The sequence below is a fragment of the Jaculus jaculus genome, chromosome 2, assembly GCF_020740685.1.
Source record: "Jaculus jaculus isolate mJacJac1 chromosome 2, mJacJac1.mat.Y.cur, whole genome shotgun sequence".
NCBI classification, from domain to species: domain Eukaryota; kingdom Metazoa; phylum Chordata; class Mammalia; order Rodentia; family Dipodidae; genus Jaculus; species Jaculus jaculus.
In genome coordinates this window covers 24,424,218-24,447,327 of record NC_059103.1, presented here as the reverse complement: position 1 = coordinate 24,447,327, position 23,110 = coordinate 24,424,218, and the positions used below count along the sequence as shown (strand labels likewise).

General features: G+C 41.6%; 1 protein-coding gene across 1 annotated transcript in view; it reads left to right on the top strand.

Annotated features, from left to right (window-relative positions):
- Nucleotides 1–23,110, top strand: part of Dlgap1 (DLG associated protein 1) — a 961,152-nt gene that overhangs the window by 413,034 nt on the left and 525,008 nt on the right. The window contains exon 4 of the mRNA XM_045142954.1: nucleotides 11,127–11,221. The gene's annotated coding sequence lies outside the window, so the exon portion shown is untranslated. The remainder of the gene's footprint in view (nucleotides 1–11,126; nucleotides 11,222–23,110) is intronic.

Sequence of the window (23,110 nt, the reverse complement as noted above, 5' to 3'; positions counted from 1 at the left end):
CCTGGGAAGAACAAGCAATGTTTTGGCCCCTTAACCCTTTAAGCAGAAGCTGGGTTTTGATTGTCTGTGTTTAGTAGATAGGTTTAGAGATGACACGACTTTAATAGCAAGAGATTGTTTCAAATTACAGTAACTGTTTTCTAAAAATACCTCCCATAGATTGGCTTGGCATTTTTAAATGTCAATTTGAAATATTCCTTGGTGGTCATATAAAGTATTCAGAAAATGTCACACATAGACACACACACATACACGCACACAGCTTGAATTATGTAAAAAAAAAAAAAAAAAAAAAACTTTGTAATTATCAGCAGGGAATAGAACACAGATGGAATGCATCAACCTTAGGAAGTGTGTGGCACATGCCTCTAAACCCCTCTAATCATACCACCTGAGAGGAGGAGGAGGCCTGAAGATCAGAAGTTCAAGGCCACCCTCAGCTACATAATGAGTTGGAAGCCAGCCTAGGCTACATGAGACCTTGTCTCAAAAAATGCAACAAAGAGGGAGGGAAGGAGAAGGGAAAGAGAAAGAGAAACATCAAACTTTAACCTGATTTTCTTTTCTGCTGAAAAAGGAAGTGTCACGATCCTAAAACAAAATGAAAACGGTCTTGAACTTCAGCCCACAGGTCTGGGCTCAAGTACATGACCTCGGGCCAGGCTCTTGGCTGTGCTGAGCAGATGTTGCTTGATGGCGTGATGGTTATTGTGGCGGCCACACTCTTCTTGCTGAGTACACGCATGCTTCTCATTGTATGTGTATACAAAATCTGTCAAGTAATTGTGTTCACACCTATCTCCCTGTGCACACTCAGGGACACTTTGTGAATGTCGTTTTCTTTCCACTTGTTTTGTCCCTGCTAAAGCCCTAGAACAAAGTAGTACTTGCCACTTAGTAAGTAAACAAGAAGCATCTGTAGGAAGAAGGAAAGCACCAGCATACATTAAAACCTCACTCAAAAATGTGTCTTCATACATGGCCCATGTCTCTACTTTTTCTACTAGATAAAGGGAAAGGGAGAAATGTTAGTAATAAGTTGATAAATAAAAAGGAGAAAAAAAAGCCAGATGTGCCATTTGGACACTTGATTTGCTCCCTCCCGTCTCTTGTCAAAAGTGCTGGGTGGTCATCTACCTGTTATTAGAAAGATGTGTTGGTTGGACCAGATGAAACATACAGCCTTATGATTCTAAACGTCTTTTGTCATTCTGAAGTGAGGGAACACATCGCGTTCTGGGAAGAAGACCAATTTAAATTAAATGGGTACATTTGGAAGACAAATAAGTTTATTGATCCACTTTCACCTGACTCCTTCCAAACGTCTTTTGAGTCAGATTATAAGAGACATAAAAATGAAATTAATAATGACCTTAAAATTTGATTACAAATAGCAGACAAATGCAAATGTGCTCACTGAGTAGCTGTGATTGCATGTCAGAGATGGCTAGGAGGTCCCAAAAAGGAAGACCATCAGTTCTCCTGATAGTGAAAGCCTTATAAAAGGATGTTCTACTTGAGACATTTTTAAAAAGAAGACAAAGGAGAAAAAGACAAAAAGAAAATGGGCAAACTATGTTTCTTTGAATGGGTAACTCATACAAAAACATACCTAAAGAAATAAAAGCTTGCAGAGGTTCTCAGACCTTCTAGAAATGAACACTAATTGCAACATCAAAAAAAGTGTCTATATGTCATCAGGTTGGCAAAAACAGAAACATTACAAATACCAATGGAGACCCTGTGCCTTACCAGTTAAGAGTATAACTCAGTCTTAAAAAGAATCTTACCATATCTACTGGCATTAAGTACGTACATAGCAGAAAATCCACCATTTATGTGTTTGTGTCCTCTGCGTAACACTAAGGGCACAAGAAAAGATATGTGCTGATATTCATGCCAGTGCTCTCACTGTTAGCAGACTGGCCAGCGTGTGAGTAGCATAGCACATAATTGGATATAAAAACAATAGCTCAGAGGCATATTAAGCGTTATGAGTCAAACTTCAAAATAGTGTTGAGCCGGGCGTGGTGGCGCACGCCTTTAATCCCAGCACTCGGGAGGCAGAGGTAGGAGGATTGCCGTGAGTTCAAGGCCACCCTGAGACTCCATAGTGAATTCCAGGTCAGCCTGGACAAGAATGAGACCCTACCTCGAAAAACAAAACAAAACAAAAAAATAGTGTTGAATACAAAGACACTATAATCAGAATGATACTCATACCACATGTACATAAACTAAACACTCAATGCCAAAATTTGCAGAGCTTCTGGGTGTGTGTATATCTGCCTGTATTTATACGTAAAAGGTAGAACATGAGAATACACTGAAAACGGCGTAAAAACTAACTATGGTAGCAAAGGACCAGAAAATTAAGGAGAGAAGATAACAGAGAAAAAAGAAAACCATGGGGGGTGGAGAGATGGCTCAGTGGTAAAGATGCTTGACTGCAAAGCCTAACAATCTGTATTCGATTCCCCAGTACCCATGTAAAGCCAGATGCTCAAAGTAGCGCATGGACTTTGGAGTTCATTTGCAGTGGCTAGAGACCCTGGCATACCCATTCTCTCTGTTTCCCTCACTCTCTATCTCTCTCTTGCTTTCTATCTCTCTTCCTCCCTTCTCTCTCTCCTTCTCCCTCTCCCTGTCTTCCTCTTTGTCTCACAGCTTGAAAATAAATGAATACATTTTTTTAAATAAAGCAAACCAAAGGAAATTTACCAAAATAGGAAATAGGTCAGTGGATTGACAATACTGAAATACCATGAGCAGATGTCTTAAGACACCTACATTTGCTTCTCTCAAGTGCACATTAATTTTTGCCTATGCATTTAAAAGTTGAAGTCAGATTAAGAAAAATGGCAAATAGGCCCATAAGGCCCATAGGCCCCACCCCTTCCTAAGGAGCTAACGACAGTTAATAGTTGCTGGGGAAGGAGGAGTCATTCTTTTCAGTGGTGGAACTTCTGGGATGTGGTTAGAAGAAGGAATGGGAGAGGATAAGAGAGAGTAATGGAGGTGAATATGGTCAAAAGACTTAAGAAATTGTAATGATGAAATAAAAATAAGCAGTAAAAAATACCCACTCTATTTAAGAATTTTCATGAAAACTGAGTCCGAATCCTGGACTTTCTTGGACAAAGAAAAAAAATGCAATGAAAACTAGTTGAGTCGCAGCACTTGAGGGAAGGAGTGCATCTGTCACTTTTTGGTCTCCTCCTAGTTCCTAGCACTTAAGTACTCAATAAAAATCTACAGACTAAAGAGAAAGGACATTACTTTTCAGAGGCATAGTATTTTTACTTGAGGAGCTAAGCCTTAAGGCAAATCCAAAAACGTGAAAGCAGCATTCACATTAAATAAAAACTGATAGGTATATGAACTGGACTCCATCTTCACACCATAATACCCACTGTCACTGTTAAAAATTGGCAGTTTTTGTCTTGACTCATTCTATGTGCCAAATATTCCAGAGAAGAAATCCAGACATTTTTCTCCCTATAGACCAAAGCTGAAGTAAGAGCAAGACTTAGCCAAGCACTTACCTCACTTATGGTTGCATTAAAAACAGTGGCTCTGTCAAGATATGCTGAAAGTAGAGTCCAGGTCAGTAACAATGACAGAAAAAAAAAAAAGTGGGAGAAACATACAAAATATTATTGAGGCCAGTTCTGCTAGCTCTCCCTCTCACATTTACTCCTGGGCTTAGAAAATATGTCAACCTTTCACCATTACTTATCAGTAAATATGATTGCTTGCTGCTATCTAAGATTAAATTTCCCATTATAATTTTTATTATATATTATATTATATTATATTTTATTATTTGGAAATATTTTCAACTTCTCTCAGTATTAAATCACGCATTTGTTGTGGATCAGGGTAAAATTTAGCACTCTTTTCATAGTTGGAAGTGGGAAATAGGCATACAATTGAGTCCCTGCCTCTCCCATCACCTTAATGATACCCTGTTTAGGAATATTTTAACACGGAACTATGGAAAGAACTAATCTTATACCAGGGTATATAATTTGTCGGTGATGGTATTTGGGAGCTGTGTGAGCATCTATGTACAGTGGGTATGTGGGTGTGTGCCTATGTTTCTCTATGCCTACATTCCCTGGGGAAGTGTAGTGAGTGATTCTACCAAACAGTCAATCCTGCAATATAAGAGAAGTATCTTATTTAATAACCTTTACCATCACAACAATAAATCCCCCCAAATGACTTGATTACCATAAGACACAACCCCCCCAGAAAAATGTATGGGTTATCTATATGTTATGTTCATCCTGTGTAGGCAATATTCTCCTACAAAGACATTCACTGAAGTGTTAATTATGCATATTAGGAAAATATGACATTGTACAGTAAGCATTAAGAGGAAAAATACTTATTCACATCCATAAAAATAAGTCTAATACATTGAAGTATCACTTATTCATTGCATCAGATGAATCTCAAAGGATAGAAATGCTTATGAGCTAGGTGGTTAGAATAGACCTTGGTTTGAAGAGCCTGGGGGAAGGAACATCTGTGACATTACCATACAAGTCCCTGGGTACAGCTGGATGATGTGAGTGTCTGATTTCTGTAACTTCATAAAGCAAAGGGCATCCTCTACTGACTTCAGGAATGCATAATGTGGGGAAAATGCCTTTGTGGTTAAATTGCAGACTGCAAGGTATGCCCTGAGGCTCAGAGGAGGAGGTGCTGGTTCATTAGACTGAGCACCATAGATTGTGCTTGGAAATGACCTTCCAAGACCTTTAGATGAGGATCTTAGAGGAAAGGCTCCAAGAAGGAAGAGTCACTAATTTGGGAAGATTCAATCAGTGATGTTTTCCACATCTTTCAAGGGCTTCCTGCAGACTAATTATTTCCTTTTCAGATAGCCTTGGGTTTTTCTATCAAATTCTTTGATAGTACAATGGTCATTCTTTAACAGTGAATAGGGGACCTCCCCCACCTGTTCAACCTTAATTCTTCAAAGTATCATTCCCTTTGGATCTTTTTCCACTCCATCTACCCAAGGCTTAATAAATTTGGAATCTAAATAATTTGAATGACTAAATCAAAGCCAAAGTTACAATCCAGATATATATCTAAGCTAGAAGTTCTGCTCCAAGTGGTTTATTATCATTTTGCATTTTTCTTTGGCCTCAATTAAAATCCTCCTGATGAAGTTTAAATCAATTTCTTATCATTCTCACCTCATTATTGTTCGTTGAACAGTTTTCTGTTACATTTTCTTTACAGTAAGTGTAGGTTACAGGCATGAGATCTCTCAGAAGTATTTTGTTACTCAACTTTTCTGGTTTTGGTGGATGCTGTGGTTGGCTGCCCAGATACCCCATGAGGACCAAGATGCTCAATTCACCCAGTTGTTAGCAGAGGTGGCAGCTGGTGGCTCAACTGTGTCCCAAAGGGACACCACCTTTGGTTGGAGGTGACTGCCTGGTACAAGGATACTCTCCCCAGGGCAACACGTATCCAACACCTGATTTTACCATGGGGGGGGGGGGCGCTCAAAGGCTTGTAATAGGAAAATTTGGGTTCTGGGATGATTCCTGGAACCCCAAGCCCTGAGTTCCTATCTGCAAACTAACCAAAGAATTGGCAATTCCAGATTCAGGAGAATGATGTTCAAGATACCACATTTTATTCAGATTTTACAAAGCAGTGTGGAAAGGGGAAGGCTGGGAGATAAGGGGAGATAAAGTGGGGAGAAGAGAAGTACACCACATGGAGCCCAAAAGCCCACATGACCCACATGTAGCTCAGGAGTCCCTGTGACCAGATACAGATCTCGGGAAAAGGCGTGGAAAGAAAAAAGAAAAGAAAGTTCAAGGAGCTCTTTCCATGTGGGCAGCTGGAGAGGATAAAGAGCCCATGTGGAAAGTAAGGGCTAGGGGGCCAGCCGGGCCTGTTAAGGCCTAGGTTGAACCCCTCCTGGCTGGGCCTGGATCAAGCCAGCCCAAGCCCAAGCAAGGGAAAGACTCACCCACAGCTGGAAGTTCCCAAGTGATCAGAGATTACAGAGAGCCAGCACTACCCTTGCCAAGGTATTTATAACCTTCGGGTGGTGGGCTGTTTTTCAGTTAGGGCTAGGGGCTGTCCGGCAGCAAGAGATTAGCTCTGGTTGGGGGGGCTGAACTTGACCAACCACAGTGTTTAAATCCTATGAAAGACCTCCCTCCCAGAAGGGGTCCTGACTGTGGGAAAACAGTTCTTTGGAACCAGGCAAGAGATAAGAAAAAGTTTCCTGCCCTTTTTACCTTCAGAGCTCCAGGCACCCCAACTCTGCTCTCTGCAGGCTCAGCTTCTTTGACTCAACTTGCTTATCCCAGGTAGAAAGTCCAGAATTTTCCTTCATACAATCCTTCCTCCCTTATTACATCTGGAGGTGACTTTTCCCCCAAAAGGAAAATCAAGGGAAACTCTTCAAGCCTCTATCTATGACACAAGCAAATGAACAATGCCTTAGGAAGGAAACCCAAGATTCAAGTCACAGGGTATCATCTGTCAGAGCCATTGTTCATTCAGTCCCTGCAATTATTTCTGTTATCCTGGTATCTAGATGTGATGGTTACGTTCTAGTGTCAATTTGATCAGATTAGAAATCAAGAGCCAGGGGCATGGCAGGGTAAGGGGACTCAGGGTCGAGGGGAGTCTGGAAGGGTTTTTTCAGGAAGGATTAACTGAGAGAGGAAGTCCTTCCCCCATAGTGGGAGGTCCTTCCAGTGAAGGACAGATGTAAAGAAGTGCCGAGAGAATGTAGCCCCCTTTTTCATCTGGATGCGCATGTTCCTCACTGGCACCTGCTTGTTTACTTGTCTGCCCTTGCTACATGCATCCATTTACCCTGTTTCTGCTATCTTTCCTGGACATTGGAAGAGTCTCATCACCCTCCCAACTAAAGACCACTGGTGCTCAGGAATCCTCCAGGCCTTAAGGGCCAGAATGTGACTGCTGCAATGTCAAGCCTTGTGGACTGAGCAGCTTTCAGGTTCTCTTCTGAGTCCTATAGACAGCTTGTATTCTAAATCCCCTTTATAGGATGTGTTCATTTTATCAGTTATGTTCCTCTAGAGAACCCTTAGACTCCAGATAAACACTGTGGGTTTGTTTAGCAAAATATGTGGTGTTTATAGAATGCCAGGTATAATGGTAGCAAAACAAAAACAACCAATAAGAAACTCTGGCTTTTGGGGCTGGAGAGATGGTTCAGCAGTTAAGGCGCTTGCCTCCAATGCCTAACAACCCATGTTGGATTCCCCAGTACCTGTGTATAAACCAGCTGTACAAAGTGGTATGCGCATCTGGAATTCATTTGCAGTGGTTAGAGGCTCTGACGCACCCATTCTCTCCTCCCCCCCCACCCCCGTCCTTGCAAATAAATAAAATATGTTTAAAAAAAAAAACTCTACACACTGTATATCAGATTTTACACTTAACCTCCATTGTGAATATGAAAGTTGGAAACTATTTTTACTCCTACTTTATATGGGAGAAAACTGAAAATTAATAAATAAATAAATAAATAACTTTCCAGAGATCACACAGGTAGCAAATCGCTGACTCATGACTGAATCCAGGGCCACAGACTTCCTTCCTTACTGGGCCAAACCTTACGCAGTGAAATACGGCATTTTTGCTCTCTCAAACTTTCCTGTATTCTAAGAGTTTAAGAAACAGTTTCCCTAGTTCATTTAACATCATTTCTGAAATCAATATGCTTTGAAATGAATCTGAACAAGAAAGAGTTTTCTTCTACAAAGTATTTGGGATGGCTTGTAAGGTGACAGGTAAATTAAGATATAATTCAAAATTTGTATCTTTGTATAATGAATTTTGTATCATTGGATATGGTATATAATTACTGACATTAAGCTAGTCTTAAAATCAAAGAAAAACTAGATATTCAATCATTTATATTTTGGGCTTAACATATGAAATTTTTCAGTGAAGCTAACATTTTCCAAGGTTTGATAAGGATCTCTTTTCTGCATCAGTATTTTGGAAGGGGCAATATTTTCAAGGCAGGCTCTCATTCTAGTTCATACTAACTTAAAACTCACTCTGTAGACCGAGGCTGGCCTCGATCTCACAGTGATCCTCTTATCTCTGCCTCCAAAGTGTTGGGAGTAAAGGCATGTGCCACCATGCCTGGCTAAATCAGTATTTCTATTGCATAATTTTATGCAACTTTATAACAATAACTGTACAGATGGGTTTCACAAGAAATTTCATATCTCCCCCCCCAACAAATACAAGCTGAGGATATAATAACCATGTTCAGCTAAAGGGAAACGAGTTACTAGATCAATTAGAAAATGTGCAGCTGACATATACCACTTGCCTACACCATTAATTACCAGAGTAGAGATGGTGAGACCATGGGACTTTCCTCACCCATACACAGGGGTGTTAACAAGTCCTAGAACCCTTCTGTTTAGACCAAACCAGCCTCAGATCCATTTCAACAGATTACTCATGGCCTTCACTGCAAATTGATTGCAGGTAGCCAAAAATTGAAGCTTGTTTGTCAACATGGACCACATCCTCCAGGGATCACAGAATACACAGGCCTCTCAGTTATACTCCCTATCTTTTTGTTGTTGTGGTGGTTGTTTTTTTGGGGTAGGGTCTCACTCTAGCTCAGGCTGACCTGGAATTCACTATGTAGCCTCAGGGTGGCCTCGAACTCACGGCGATCCTCCTACCTCTGTCTCCCAAGTACTGGGACTAAAGGTGTGCACTACCATGCGCCCAGCTTCTATCTTTTTTGTATGTATCTCTAAGTGCATTTTTTCTAGGACGAGACTTCAGAGCTATCCATCCATGAAAGAGTCACACTTAAGAATGTATTAAGCCCAGGTTTTTGAGCACTCGTCCTTCAGTATTTGTCAAGAGCTTTCAATAAAAGGTGAACAGGAAACAGTTCAAAGGCATACTCTGACGAGAGAGGGTCTGGGGCCGGTGTTGTGTGCTGCTGATTAAAGGCAAGGCCACACACACTACAAATCAAAGTGTGCCATATGCTGATGCATTCTTAGCTTCAGACCCCTTCCCTGGTGGCGGCTAGCAGTCGCCATGCACAGAGAGGAAAGCGGGCAATCTCAGCAAGGCTGAATGAAAATGTTTCCTATTATGAGGTGTCCACTCTTTGCCCACCCCCCAAAAATCTAAACTAAGAAAACAATGAGAATACAGTGTTGAACTTGTCCAGACTGGGCCTGTTCTCATGATTGCACAATAATTAATTCTCATTTGATTAATGGTTCAGAAGAATAAGGGATTGCCCTTTTTAAAAAAAGGCACAAGGGGCTAGAGAGATGGCTTGGCACTTAAAGCGCTTGCCTCCAAAGCATAAGGACCCAAGTTTGATTTCCCTGGACCCATGTAAGCCAGATGCACAAGGTGGCTTATGCATCTAGAGTTAATTTGCAGTGTCTGGAGGCCCTTCTGTCTGTCAAATAAAGAAAGAAAGAAATATTTTTAAAAATTTTAAATGTCCAATATGGCAAACAAAATTACAAACATGTTTTGAAAACTCCCTTCAAGCATAGCAACGTATAAAAAGTGACAGGGAAAGCCGGGCATGGTGGCGCACGCCTTTAATCCCAGCACTCGGGAGGCAGAGGTAGAAGGATCGCCGTGAGTTCCAGGCCACCCTGAGACTGCATAGTGAATTCCAGGCCACCCTGAGACTGCATAGTGAGTTCCAGGCCACCCTGAGACTGCATAGTGAATTCCAGGTCAGCCTGGGCCAGAGTGAGACCCTACCTTTAAAAACCAAAACAAACAAAAAATAAAAGTAACAGGGAGCCTCACATTCTCATGGTTTTATAATACGGACAGAGGGGCCACAGAAATGCCAACATAATCAAGAGAGTGAAGTGCAAAAAATACACGAAGGAATGCCCTTTAGCTGGAAATTAAAGTTAAAGGTATTTGCTTATCAAGGCCTCCAACCCCAGGTTCATCTAAAGACAGATAAAAGCTGGCAGCAGCAAGAGACTCCGGCGCATGCGTGCAGATAAATAAATAGCTGCAAAAAAGAGGCTGCTGAGGGAGGGCTTATCTGTCACTTGAAGCACTGAGACTCCAGGGGTTAGTAAAAATGGTGGGGGTTCAACTGGGCAGTTCATTCAACAATCAGCTTGTGAGGCAAAGAGGAATGAGGCATGACATTTTCCCTTGGGCGCTACCACCAGCACATGAGGCTCCCCTCAGGGGAGAGAGTCGAGCAGGCTGGGCGTGGGGAGGGCAGGCTCTGGGGTGTGTGGTATTTTTTTGAAGAATGACAATCGCAGATCTGTCCAGTGGGTGGAAGTTTAAGAGTCTGACCAGTACAGAGACTTCAAAAGTTAAAACCAAAAAAAAGGAAAACGTTGCTGAATCTCCCAATCCCTGAGGAGGTTTTGGGGCATCTGTGTCAAAAACAAAAAGAACTTTACCCCGGTTAGCAATGGATCTTGGTCCCTCACTAGAAATCGTGAAGTTCTGGGACAGGGCATAGAGAGCAAGACTGTATTGTTAAAGGCTTTACACTTCGGGCCAAAGAAAGCTGCTGAGCCCTTGACGGCAGTGGGCAGGCAGGAGAAGAGAGGTCCCCAGAGAACCGCTACATACAGATACAGATAGAGCAGAAGATGCTGATGTACCTGGAGGCAGGGGCGGGGGGGATGGAAGAGGAAGCACGCATCAACCTGCTGAATCGTGCACTCCTGAGGACAGGTGACCCTCACTCACTACCCTCACCTCACGGTTCCCAGTGCTGTGACACGCAGAACAGAAACTAGACAAGCGTTTGCTAATTGTTTGTTGAATAAACATGTGAGATAAAAATCTAAAAAAAAAAAAAACAAAACAAAACTGGGGATAGGACTCTGGAAGATGATTTCCCTAAAACAGCATAAGGAAGTTTATAGGAATAAAAGTTCAGACAAATGGGAGCTCACTTTCAGGTGTAATCCAACTTGAGTAAATATGTATGATCAAAGAGGTTCGAAGTGTGCAAAGCACAGTCGTGGGGTTCCTAAATTCTCACCCCTTGACCACCCCTCCCGCTTGACTTGTGTGCAACCGGGAGACTAAAACACGTGCTGTGCTTCCAACAGGATACATCGCCCCTCTGGGAGCCACTGCATGTCACCAGAAGGTCTGCGTGTCTGCTCCAGAGGATTCCTGTTGAATGACAAGGACACTGAACACAGTAAGTCCAAAGAGGGGACTAGTGTGAGAAGAATGAGACCTGTGAGCCCAGCCACCCTCAAATAGAATAGAAATGTTTGTGAGGATGCATGTCTGGGCTTTAAAGCAAGCTACCACCTCCTCGCGTCATCTCTCTAATCCTACACATTTCACCGAGCACAGATGCGTGTGCACTTGCACACACACACACACACACACACACACACACACACACCCTCCTCTCTAGAGTGAATTGTGGTCCCACCTAATTTTGGGAGGGATCGTAATATAGAAATGCCGGAATAAAATGGTCAATGCATAATAATTCATCAGAAATCAATACTGTCTTCTATTTTCAAGTTCAACATTAATATTTTCACTTGGAACATGAGTTTTGGGGTTGGGGTGTGTGGCTTAGTAGTAAAGCATTTGTATGTCATGTGTATATCATGTGCAAGGCTCTAGATGCAATTTCCAGCACCTAAAATCAAGGGTGCCCTCTTATTAATAGCTTGATTTTTTGGTGATTTTATTTTAACTTAGTCGAACGAAAGGTGAAAAAGAGTTCAAACCCTGGTGTATTGTACACTACAACTGTTCTCTTTTCACTATTTTTCCTTTTCCAACTCTTAAAGATTCCTCTCTCTCTCTCTCTCTCTCTCTCTCTCTCTCATGTCTTTGCCTGTTTACTAACCCTGGCTGACAGGGGCTAGACAGCAGTAACATCTATGAGAAAAATAACAGATTAATTCAGAAGGCAAGAAGTGACTATTAAGGAGAAAAGGAGGAAGGAAGAGAACCTTTAGGAGGCCAGGCTGTCTCCCTAGTTGGGCTATTTCTGTCATTATGTACAGTGTTTCATCCCATGCAGACAGGAAAAGGAAAATTTAACAATTTGAAAACCATTAGTACCATAGAGAAAAGAACTGAGATTCAGTGACCTCAGTCCTTCATTGATTATGGAAGAAATAGTATCAAAAATACAGAAATGGGCTGGAGAGATAGCTTAGCAGTTGACACTTTTCTGCAAAGCCTAAAGACCCAAGTCCGACTCTCCAGGCCCCATGTAAGGCAGACACATGAGGTGACACAGGTCACACATGCCCACAGAGTACTGCACACTGCTGGAGTTCAGTTACAGTGGTGAGAGACCCTGGCACGCCAATCCTCTCTTGCTCTCTCACTCTCTTGCTCTCACTATCTCACATTTTAAAAGGCCAGTTTGTTGGGCTTGCCTCAAAAAGAATTACACAGAAATTTTAAGTACTTTTTCTATTTTCACTTATTTGTTTGAGAGACACACAGAGAGAAGCAGAGAGAGAAAGAGAATGAGAGAGGGACAGAGAGAGAGGGGGCACACCTGGGCATCCGGCTGCTGCAAACGAGCTCCCGATACAAGCACCACCCTGTGCATCTGGCTTATGTAGGTCCTGGGAAATTGATCCTGGGTTCTTTGGCTTTGCAAGCAAGCACCTTAACTGCTAAGCCATCCCTCCATCCCAACACACAGAAATTTTAAAAGGCTCCAAAATATAAAATTATTGTTGGACATCAAAACGATAATATTCTTGCTTACAGAGGGAAAATGTACTTAGTTATATAAGAACTCTATATGTCCATTGCTTAATTGTGATGTGACCTTAAGTTACTAATAAGCTCTGGACACTGGAGCTTTACGGATTCATCAGAGATCCTCTTGAATGTGCTTTAGGCTTTTAAGTCATCCATCAGGGATAAGTGAGACCATTGGTTCCTTGACCTTTGATGAGGTTGAAAGCATGTTACCAAATGCACAAAGGTTTTCCTTCTACAAACTGAGGCATCTATGTAGACTACTAACACACCCACCTGGTGACTTTCTTTACCTGTTCAGAAATGGAGACAAACACGTTCTTTTAGTGGCAGATCCGAGGGCTGTTGCAGAGTTCTGCTTCTAGTCTTCCTTTCCTAGCTTCCTCACGCTTCTTGTGTCCCCTCTCCCCAGCCCGTGTGCCCTCCTCTCCTCTCTCCCCTTCTGTTAAAACTGGCACAGGTAGATTTGGATTCACCAGTTTGTCTTTGAAAGAAATCCCCTTACGTAAAATTCCACCTCTTGTAAACTTTTCCATCTGATATCTTTAATCTCTACCTGTAAAAGGATAATCTACTTTCTGCTGAGACACAAAGTTGAATTTAATCAAAAATACATGAGACTATGGGAAACATTTCTCATTCAAACACCATAGTATCCACGTTGGACTCATAGTGAAATAGTGGGAATGGGTGAATGTAAATCTGAAGATGTGTGTAGATCATCGTGTGTGTGTGTGTGTGTGTGTGTGTGTGTGTGTGTGTCATAAGTATGATAAAAAGACTGTTGCCAAATATTTAAGTCCTCTCAAAAATTCATCTGTTAAGTTCACCTTAGTCCACTAATTTAAAGAAATCTGTTTGCAAATTAATAAAGCAAAATCCATTTCAAATTACAATACAGCTTGTGCACAAACTTTTCTCTGCCTGAAATAATATACACACAACTTTTCAGGTGGACAAAGGCAACATTGTATCTAATAAAGAAAGAGATGATGAAAAATACAAATATAAAGTAACATGAAATAGCTATATAGTAATATGTGTAAGTAAGGCACAGCATTTAAAAATAAAGCTATCTACAGACAGGAAGAAGGAATTACAATAAAAACAAAGCTTGTCTCACAAATTTGACTTCAGAGTCATATCAAACTTCACATAATCCTAAAACAAAATTAAATGCAAAGACATCTGTAAACATCTAAAGTGAAATGAGACAATTACACCAATCTGTCCAGTAGGTGGCATAGCAGCACAAAATGGACAATATCAAGTGACTTCACATCACCATCGCCGTGGTGGACTGTGCATCCCATGTGAAATGATAACCTAAGGCCAAAAGTGACTGCAAGGCATTATAAGCCCGTGTTGTCGTGGTTTTCCTGCTGGTACTGTCTCAGCATTCACTGTCTTACTAGGTGTGTGCATCATGGGGAAAGCAAATAATAAACAAGTATGTCATTAGAAAACTGAAATTCAACAAGTGGGAGCAGACCATAAGAAACACGCCTGGGCTAGAGAGATGGTTTAGTGGTTAAGGCACCTGCCTGTGAAGTCTAAGGACCCAGGTTTCATTACATGGTACCCCAGTACCATGTAAGCCATATGCACAAGGTTGTGTATGCGCCTGGAGTTCCTTTGCAGTGTCTAGAGGCCCTGCCATGCCCATTCTCTCTATCTGCCTCTTCTCTCTCTTTTAATAAATAAATCAATAAAATATTTTTTAAAACATCCCCACTCACATTTCAATAAGAATTATCATTATAACTTTATGAATGGTCTTTATAGAGTAAATGTCTCCTATCTTTGTTCTCTGGAAAACTTGGAAAGTGCTTAGTCCCTCACCGCAAAACCATGACCTCTACCCCCATCTCCTATATTAAGCTTGACAAGGGCTCCTTGCACAGTGACTGGCCATAGGTCTGGAGTTGGGGGGCTTTCATAAGCTGCCTAGGTACTCTCAGCAGCCAGACATGGAAACACCCGGACAGTGATAAATATAACAACTCTAATGGATTGAAAAACAACAGGCATTATTAAAATTTGTGAATTTCCAATGATATGACAAAAATAAAATACTATTGGTTGTGCTTGGAGGCTACAAGGAAACCAAAATTATTAGTTAAAAAATTATCAAATAAATGGAAGAGATTACACGTTGAATTTGCCTGCCCATCCAAACTATTCCATGTAACCAAGTAGTTGATGTGATGCTTCTCTTTACAACAGTACGACAAATGAAGAAGTTTTTAAATGACAGCATAGCCACTTGGAAATGTTTAATGATACATTGGATATAGACAATGATAAAATAATGACTTCCAAGTCACATGAAGGCCACCCGACATCTACTTTTAGATATATGTATGCAGCACAATTAATGGGATATTTTTGCCACAAAATGAACTCACTCTAGTGACATCCCTAGGTCTATGTTATTTAATCAGTTCTAGACTTGGGTGGCTACCAAGCATTGGAAATGTTGCTAGACCAAGTAGAAGTATGTATAAATATAAAATATATGCCAGATGGCAAAAACCTAAAAGAAAAATGATATAAGCTCTCTGAATAACTTTTAATAGTGATTATTTACTCAAATAATATTTGGTATATATTAGGAAAATAAAAATATATTAGGAAGGCTAACCTCAAAGACTTATGTTTCTAAAATGTCTATTATAAAATTTTAAAGTCTATTTGTGGCTCATGTTATATTCTCATTGGCTAGCCCTGCTACATTCTAACTACAGCTTTTTTGGAGCTATGTTAGACAGAGGAAAATGCTCAAGGATCCCAGAGTGATGAAAAGAGCAAAATCTAGGCTTTAGGAAGTCTGAAATTTATTGATCTTTCGTTTCTTAAGACAGAAGCTCACTTTGTAGCCCGTGCTGGCCCTGAATCCATGGAAATCCTCCTGCCTCAGACTCCCTTGGACTAGGAATACAAGTATGAGCCACCACACGCAGCCTGAAACATAGTTTTAACACACTTTCATAGCAGAGCCAACAGGACTAGAGCTTCATGGCCTAGCAGTCTAATCCATGTACATAACAGGCCTGAGTGTTAATTTCCATGCAAGCATAGATGTGCTCTCTAAGTTGCATTTTCACAATTGCTCATTACACATAACAATTAAAGTCCTATCTACTTACATTACCCCGTCATTTGTCTTCACACCAATGGTATGTGAACTGCTCTGTGGAAAATACTGATAGATAACTTCTCTTCTGAAAGTTTCAACCTTTTCTAATCTAAAATTATCAATATCTCAGATGAATTTCTATACTACTGTAAAGGCTTTAGTTTAAATTCACTATGCCCTACAGTTCTAAACAGTAGTCCTCATTCCATGAGAACAGGCTTGCTTAAATTAATTTTCTTGAATAAAATAAAATACAGACTCACGGCCTGGAAAGATGGCTTAGCGGTTAAGGAGCTTGCCTGCAAAGCCTAAAAGCTCAAGTTCGAATCCCCAGGTCACACATAGCCAATGCAGTGACACAAGTGTGCACTTTACACATGTGCACGGGGGTGCACACGTCTGGAGCTCATTCACAGCAGGCTGAAGGTCCTGGCATGCCCATTCTCTCTCCCTCCCTCCCTCTCTCTCTCTCTCTCTCTCTCTCTCTCTCTCTCTCTGTCTGTCTCTCTCTCTCTCACAAAAAAATGCAGAGTCATACTAGATGCATAAAATTTTAAGTCTGTTTTCTTCAATATTTACAATTAAAAATTAAAATTCCAATAGCATTCCACATGTCAGAAAATTTTAAATTTAAAACCATAACATTAAGATCACTCCAACTTCAATTTTAATATGGATCTCTTACACTTGTTTAATGGGCTCTCAAAGATATTAATTGATTTTTCTCAGTTCATGAAGATAAAAATTATTTAATGCTATCTAGACTTTTCTGTTTATTCATTAATGAAAAAGTCATGCCAGACTATCATAATTTCATGTCTTGTCAGAAAAACAAACATTATACAATGTCTAACTCACAGAAAGATATTATACACTCTCAAATAGAAAACAAGAAAACACTGTGGAGACGAAATTTTTTTTCTTCACTCACATTGCACCGAAGTGAGCGAACACTAGGGGGCAGTGCTGTTAGCGCAACGCTGTCTCTGGGGTTGGAATCCTTGACCAACCAAGCTCCGATCAAGCAAGCAGGGTGTAAGAGTAACTTTTTTAACCTTCATTTTCCACAATTGTATAGGCCAAGTTGATATTATTCACAGCCTCGAGGAGAGTCCCTTTGCTCAAATGGTGAACTCGGTGACACCCTTTTCCTGAAAATGTCTTTCTCGGTACTGTCCTGTCCCCAAGGAGACGTTTGTCCTAAGCAACACTTTGTAATACTAACTCCAAGTGCCAACATCACATTCAGTTGCTGCCTCGTTGTCACCGACATCCACTCGTCCTTTCTTCTATTCTTCCAGGCATCCTTGCACCCCCTGGCACTTTTTTCTTTTTTTTTTTTAGAAAAAATTATTTGATAGATAGAGAACGGGCACACCAGGGCCTCTGGCCACTGGAAATGAGCCCCAGATGCGGGCGCCTGGCTAATGGTAAGCCCAGCTGGCAGCCTTTGCAAGCAAGCACCTTTCATCACCTCTCCTCAGCCACCCCCATCACTTTTGAAGATATTTGGAAAACGCTTTTTGTTGTTGTTGGAGGATGGGTGTTGAGGTGGTAGGGTCTCATTCAAGTCCAGGCTGACCTGGAATCCACTCTGTAGTCTCAGGCTGGCCTCAAACTCACCGCCATCCTCTTACCTCTGCCTCCTGAGGGCTGGGATTAAACTAATGTGCCTCCAAGCCTGGCTTGGAAAATGCTTTAAATAAATTCTCATCTTTCAGCTTTTTGCTTCTCTATCTTTAATTCAACTTGACTCAACAAAAACCCAAATCAAAAAGATAAATTAAGTAATCAATAATACAGGCTGCCAGTTCCCACCTACAAAAACAATGGACAAACACTAAAAAGTCAAAACTAAGGGCTGGAGAGATGGCTTAGTGGTTAAGTGCTTGCCTGTGAAGCCTATGAACCCCGGTTCGAGGCTTGGTTCCCCAGGTCCCACGTTAGCCAGATGCACAAGGGGGCACACGCGTCTGGAGTTCGTTTGCGGAGGCTGGAAGCCCTGGCGTGCCCATTCTCTCTCTCTCCTTTATCTTTCTCTCTGTGTCTGTCGCTCTCAAATAAATAAATAAATAATTTTAAAAAAAGTCAAAACTAAGTCAAAAGCTACGAAAATCTATTTACATGTTCTAAAATTATATTTTGTCCACTTTGTTACTGATTTGGTTTTCTGAGATAGGGTGTTGCTGTGTAGCTCAGGCTAGCCTCTAACTACTCCACTCTCCTGCCTCCGCCACCTGGGCGCTGGCTTTCAGAATCGACTGTATTGTAGTATAATGTAAATGAATAAAATTATTGTGAACAGTTACTTTGTAGTAGATCTTGCAGGGTGTTGGACATAGACTGTGGTGGATCTTCTTTTTATTTTTAAATAGTTTTATTTATTTATTTGAGAGAGAGGAAGAAGTAGAGAGAGAGAGAGAGAGAGAGAGAGAGAGAGAATGGACGCCTCAGGGCCTCCAGCCACTGCAAACAAACTCCAGATGCATGCGCCACCTTGTGCATCTGGCTTACGTGGATACTGGGGAATCAAGCCTCGAACCCTGGTCCTTAGCCTTCACAGGCAAGTGCTTAACCGCTAAGCCATCTCTCCAGCCCTGAATCTCCTATAATGGTAAAATGATCAACATTTATCCACCGGTGTTAAACAGGACAGCGGCCTTCCAGAGTCTTTTTGTTGTTGTTGTTGTTGTTGTTTTGTTTTTCAAGGTAGGGTCTCATTCTAACCCAGGCTGACCTGGAATTCACTATGGAGTCTCAGGGTGGCCTTGGACTCACAGTGATCCTCCTAACTCTGCCTCCCGAATACTGGGGTTAAAGGCATGTGCCACCACGCCCTGCCAGAGTCTTTTTAATATGCAAAGAACTTTCTGATATGCAAGCAGCAATCATTCTTTTTTCTTCCTAAAAATATATAATTCAACATGACTCTGAACTATGGATTTGATTTATTTAAATGTCAATAAAATCATCCTACATATGTTTATGATTTAGTTTGGAGCTATTCATGAAGACAATTAGGAATGCGTCAGACAGCAGCAAGGGGTTGAGGTAATTATGAAAGGGTGTGATTAATATAATCCATCTTAGTTGATTTTGAGTCGTTTCTCCTGATCTTTTGTACCTGGAATTTCTGTAGCCTGTTTTCATAGAATCTTATAAATAACAAGTGTCATGACCTCCTGTCTGTGAAGGAACCAGTCATCTGAGCTTTTGTCCTTAGAAGTTTCAGCTTTCTGTGGCTTCTATCTGCTTTGACATGTTTGGTTTCCTTCAGCATCCCACCCCTATAAAAAGGATCCCACTTATGAGAGTGTTGACGTGAATTTAAAGGAGGAGCTATTTTCACAATGGTGATAAGTGTAGTGCAAAGGTGTCCCCGCCCTGGGCTTGAAGGGACAGACAGAGATAAAGTAGTGTTTCTGAGTCTTGGGAGAACCACCTCTATGGCACTTTGGGGGAGCTGCCATCTCAGACAAAGCCACCACCCCCTAGGAGAACACCAGGTGGGGAGAGAGATCTGGAACAGGAAGACCCAGGCCCGCCTCCTCCCACTCTGTGCTTTGGCCAGAGCTTGACCTTAGCCACCCAGCACCCATAGTAAAGGGCCGAGACCTTGAAGGGGTAGCCTCCGCACATGGAGAATAAAACAATCTGGGCATTGGAGATGGCCTCTGTGGGTCTGCCCTTGTATTTTTATTTCATTCACAATGTCCTTACCAAATTAAGGGAAAGGGTCGTTGAAGGAAGGTCTTCCTCTTAGGCTTTGAGAATGAACTTTTGGTTCCCTTCCTCATGTGTCTTTGGTGTTGTTCGAAGGAAAACATTTTCTGCTATGTAAAAATCTGCAGCTATTTTCTCCTTGATATCTCAACATGACAAGCTTTTAAGGGAGGGGTTGAACACGCCTTGATGTTCAGAGAGCTCAGGCAGGGGTCCCGGGCAATGAACGACAGCGTTCGTTCTCTCCTGTGTTCATGGAGTTAATTAGCCCACCCTGGACCGTAGCTATGTAGCCCTTCTTGTCTGGTTAATGAACAGCTTTTGCTATATTGGAATGACCTATTTGAAACTTCTGAAACAAAGTTCAAATGTAAAAACTTAGGACTTTCATAAATTATGACTCTCATTCTTACGCTCTCATTGCTTCCCCGTCTTGATTTTTTTTTTTTTTTTTTACTGAAAGGATGAAAGAAAAGGAGATCTCAGGTCACTGTCATGAAAGGCTGATGGCTTTTCACTTGTGTGTGGAGGAAGCTCTGCAGAAAAGGCAATGGATAAAAGCCAAAGGCCTTTCTTCATAAAGTACATACTGCCCTCAAATTTAATGTATGATTAAAATTTCTTTGGTAACTCTGATCTAAGAGCCTCCTAACTATTCAAGAGACTTTGCTTCCAGACACCTTTTCCTTTCCTTCTTTGCGCTGTTCTGTTGATTCCTTAACCGCTGGGCCATCTCCCTAGCCCTGCTCTGTTGATTCCGATGTAACTCCTTCCTACTGGTCTGTCAGCTTTGTCCCCTCATCTGCTTGCCGCCTCAGGGTAGAGCATTGCCAGCTATGAGAACAAATGGAAGGCTCTCTTGCTTTTATTTATTTAACCAAGGAGATACAGGAGAGCGAGACCTGTCTATAACTCTTACAGCTTTCTTATTCACAACCCAATCCCAATCCAGCTTCATCATCTTCTTCTTAACTATTAGAGGAAAAGCAGAACTGGATTTCCTTCCTTGCAGCACACCAGGAACAGATTTAACATGACCGAATTCTCTTGTGAGGACAGAGTTCTTTTCCCATTTTCACAAATGGATCTTAAAACTCTTATAGCGACCACTGTTAGCAAATAATAATAATAATAATAATAATAATAATAATAATAATAAAATAAATCATCATCATCATCATTCAATTCCTTCTTTATGTGTGTATTGATCAGTGCTAATATATTTCCAGATTGTGCAAGTGACTACCTATAGCATTCAATCTAAATAGGTGACCTTTATGTGACGCATTAACTATGAAGACTAGAAAAGCTGAAAGATGTGTATGGTTTTCTTCTTTTGCACATGTGTGTGTAGTATGTGTGGTATGTTGTAGGGGTGTGTGTTTTTGTTCTCTGACACGTGTGTGTGTGTGTGTGTGTGTGCATGCGCGCAGACAAGTGAACCCCGTGTGAACATGCGCAGAGTCCAGAGAAGAACATCGGGTGTCCTCTTGTCTCCTCTCTTGCATTGTTTCCTTGAGACAGAGTCTCCTACAGAACCCTGAGCTGCCATTTCTGTTCAGGCTGGCTGAGCAGCAAGGCCCCAGCAATTCTCTTGTCCCCACCAGCCCCTCCTCCCGCGCACACACATACATGCTCAGAGGATGGCCATGCCCAGTGTTTCTTACATTGGTGCTGTGGTTCAAACTCAGGCTCTCCTTCGGGTTGTGATGTGTGTGTGGCAAGCACTCTCACCTGCTTAGGCATACCCCCAGCCCCAGGTGTGTGTTTCAAAAACAACAACAATCTAAACAATTAGTTTGAAGGAGCAACTAAAGCCAGAAAACTTCCCTACTTAGCAAAACACTAGGTAGACCAAGAATGCTTTTCAAGAGATGCTTTCATTAAAATAGGAGAAACCAAGATAAGTAGACCAATACAAGGAGACAAACTAATAAAGCAGGAGACTTATAAGATTTATAAGGCATGGTCAAGGAAACCACGATGAGCAAAAGGAAGTTTCTGTATGCAGTGTCTTGTCAGTCAGTTTCCTTTATGTGCAGTAGAGCCACATGCTCCTATGTCCGCCATCAGGAAAGAAGGTCACTCCGTGCCATAAAAACTCAATGTTCAGGGAAACAATCTCTTCAATTTGTCATTTTAGGAATACTACAAAGACATGAATGTTTCCATGGTTTCAATAGAGAAAATGCCAAGCCAGAACCAAATGAAAAGGAAAAAACAAACAAACAAGAATTAAAGTGGTTAGTGATAATGAAATAGCCATTCGCCACTCTGAAATGGGCTGCTTGTAATAGTTTTTCTGTTTTTCTGAGGAAAAGAGTAGGACAAGTTGCGAGAGGCCCATTCTGGAGAGTAGGTGGGATATTACCATATTAAAGCAAGCATGTGGCAAGTGCATTGTGTATTTTCAGCTCTCTCAGCGCCAGTGTTCTGGGGAGAAGAGTGAGTGCCTTTCAGAGGTACCTTTCTGCTAGCCCAGCTGCTGGGGTGGGAGGCCTCCAGAAGAGACCCCCTTCCCCAGAGGTCTGGATCTGTCACCCACACCCCCTTTGATGTATTTCCAGGGCCCTACCCCCAGGATCCCATCCCTCCCTCTGGGCAGTATCTGAAATTCCTGAGAAAACTCCCTCCTCAGCTTGAGGCTTTGACATCCATGTCATCCAACCATCTCTCTCACCCCATCTTCTCTCACTACCCCACCACCAGAAGCACACAGAGACGAAGACGTGGAAACACAAACACGAGAAGTTGATTGAATTCTAATTATTCAAATCTTTCTTGAGGAAATCTGAATGTTAGTTGAAATGTGCCAAAACTCAGCATGGGCTGGTGTTTTAATGATATAGGAAACAAGGTAGAATTATTTTTAAGTTAAAAATCAAAACCAAGACAAGTCAGTGTGTATGTGGAGGATGAGTAAAAGAAAGTGGGCGACTTCCGGCCAAGATGGCCACCACCTAGCTGAGCTGCAAATCCCAGGGAAAGAAAGATAGATGCAGATCCTAAGGAGAGAGCCACCCCATCATACCTCAAAAGGGCCCCAGCTGAAACTAAGGAAATTTAGCAAAACAAGCAAGGGTGCTGTTTTCCTGATGAACCAGATTCTAGCACAAGGGGGAAGGAAACCAACACAGAGAAAAATCAACTCCTACCAAATCAGAGAGCCAGAGCCCCAGAGGCCCCCAACACCTCATCACTGAAGCAGACCAAAAATGAACCCAACATGGCTCAGGGAAATTTTGCGGAAGAGGGGGCTGAAAGAATGTCAGAGCCACATGTTGGGTCATGATATGCAGAGACATTTATCATACCAATAACTGTGGGCTAACTCCACAATGCACGACCCATATTCCTCAACAAGGAGGGGCCAATGGGGAGAGGGTAGGTCATGGATGAACCTAATAATGGTACCAAACTGCCTGTATTTGCTGAATAGAAAACTAATTAAAATTTTTAAAAAAAGAAAGACAGAAA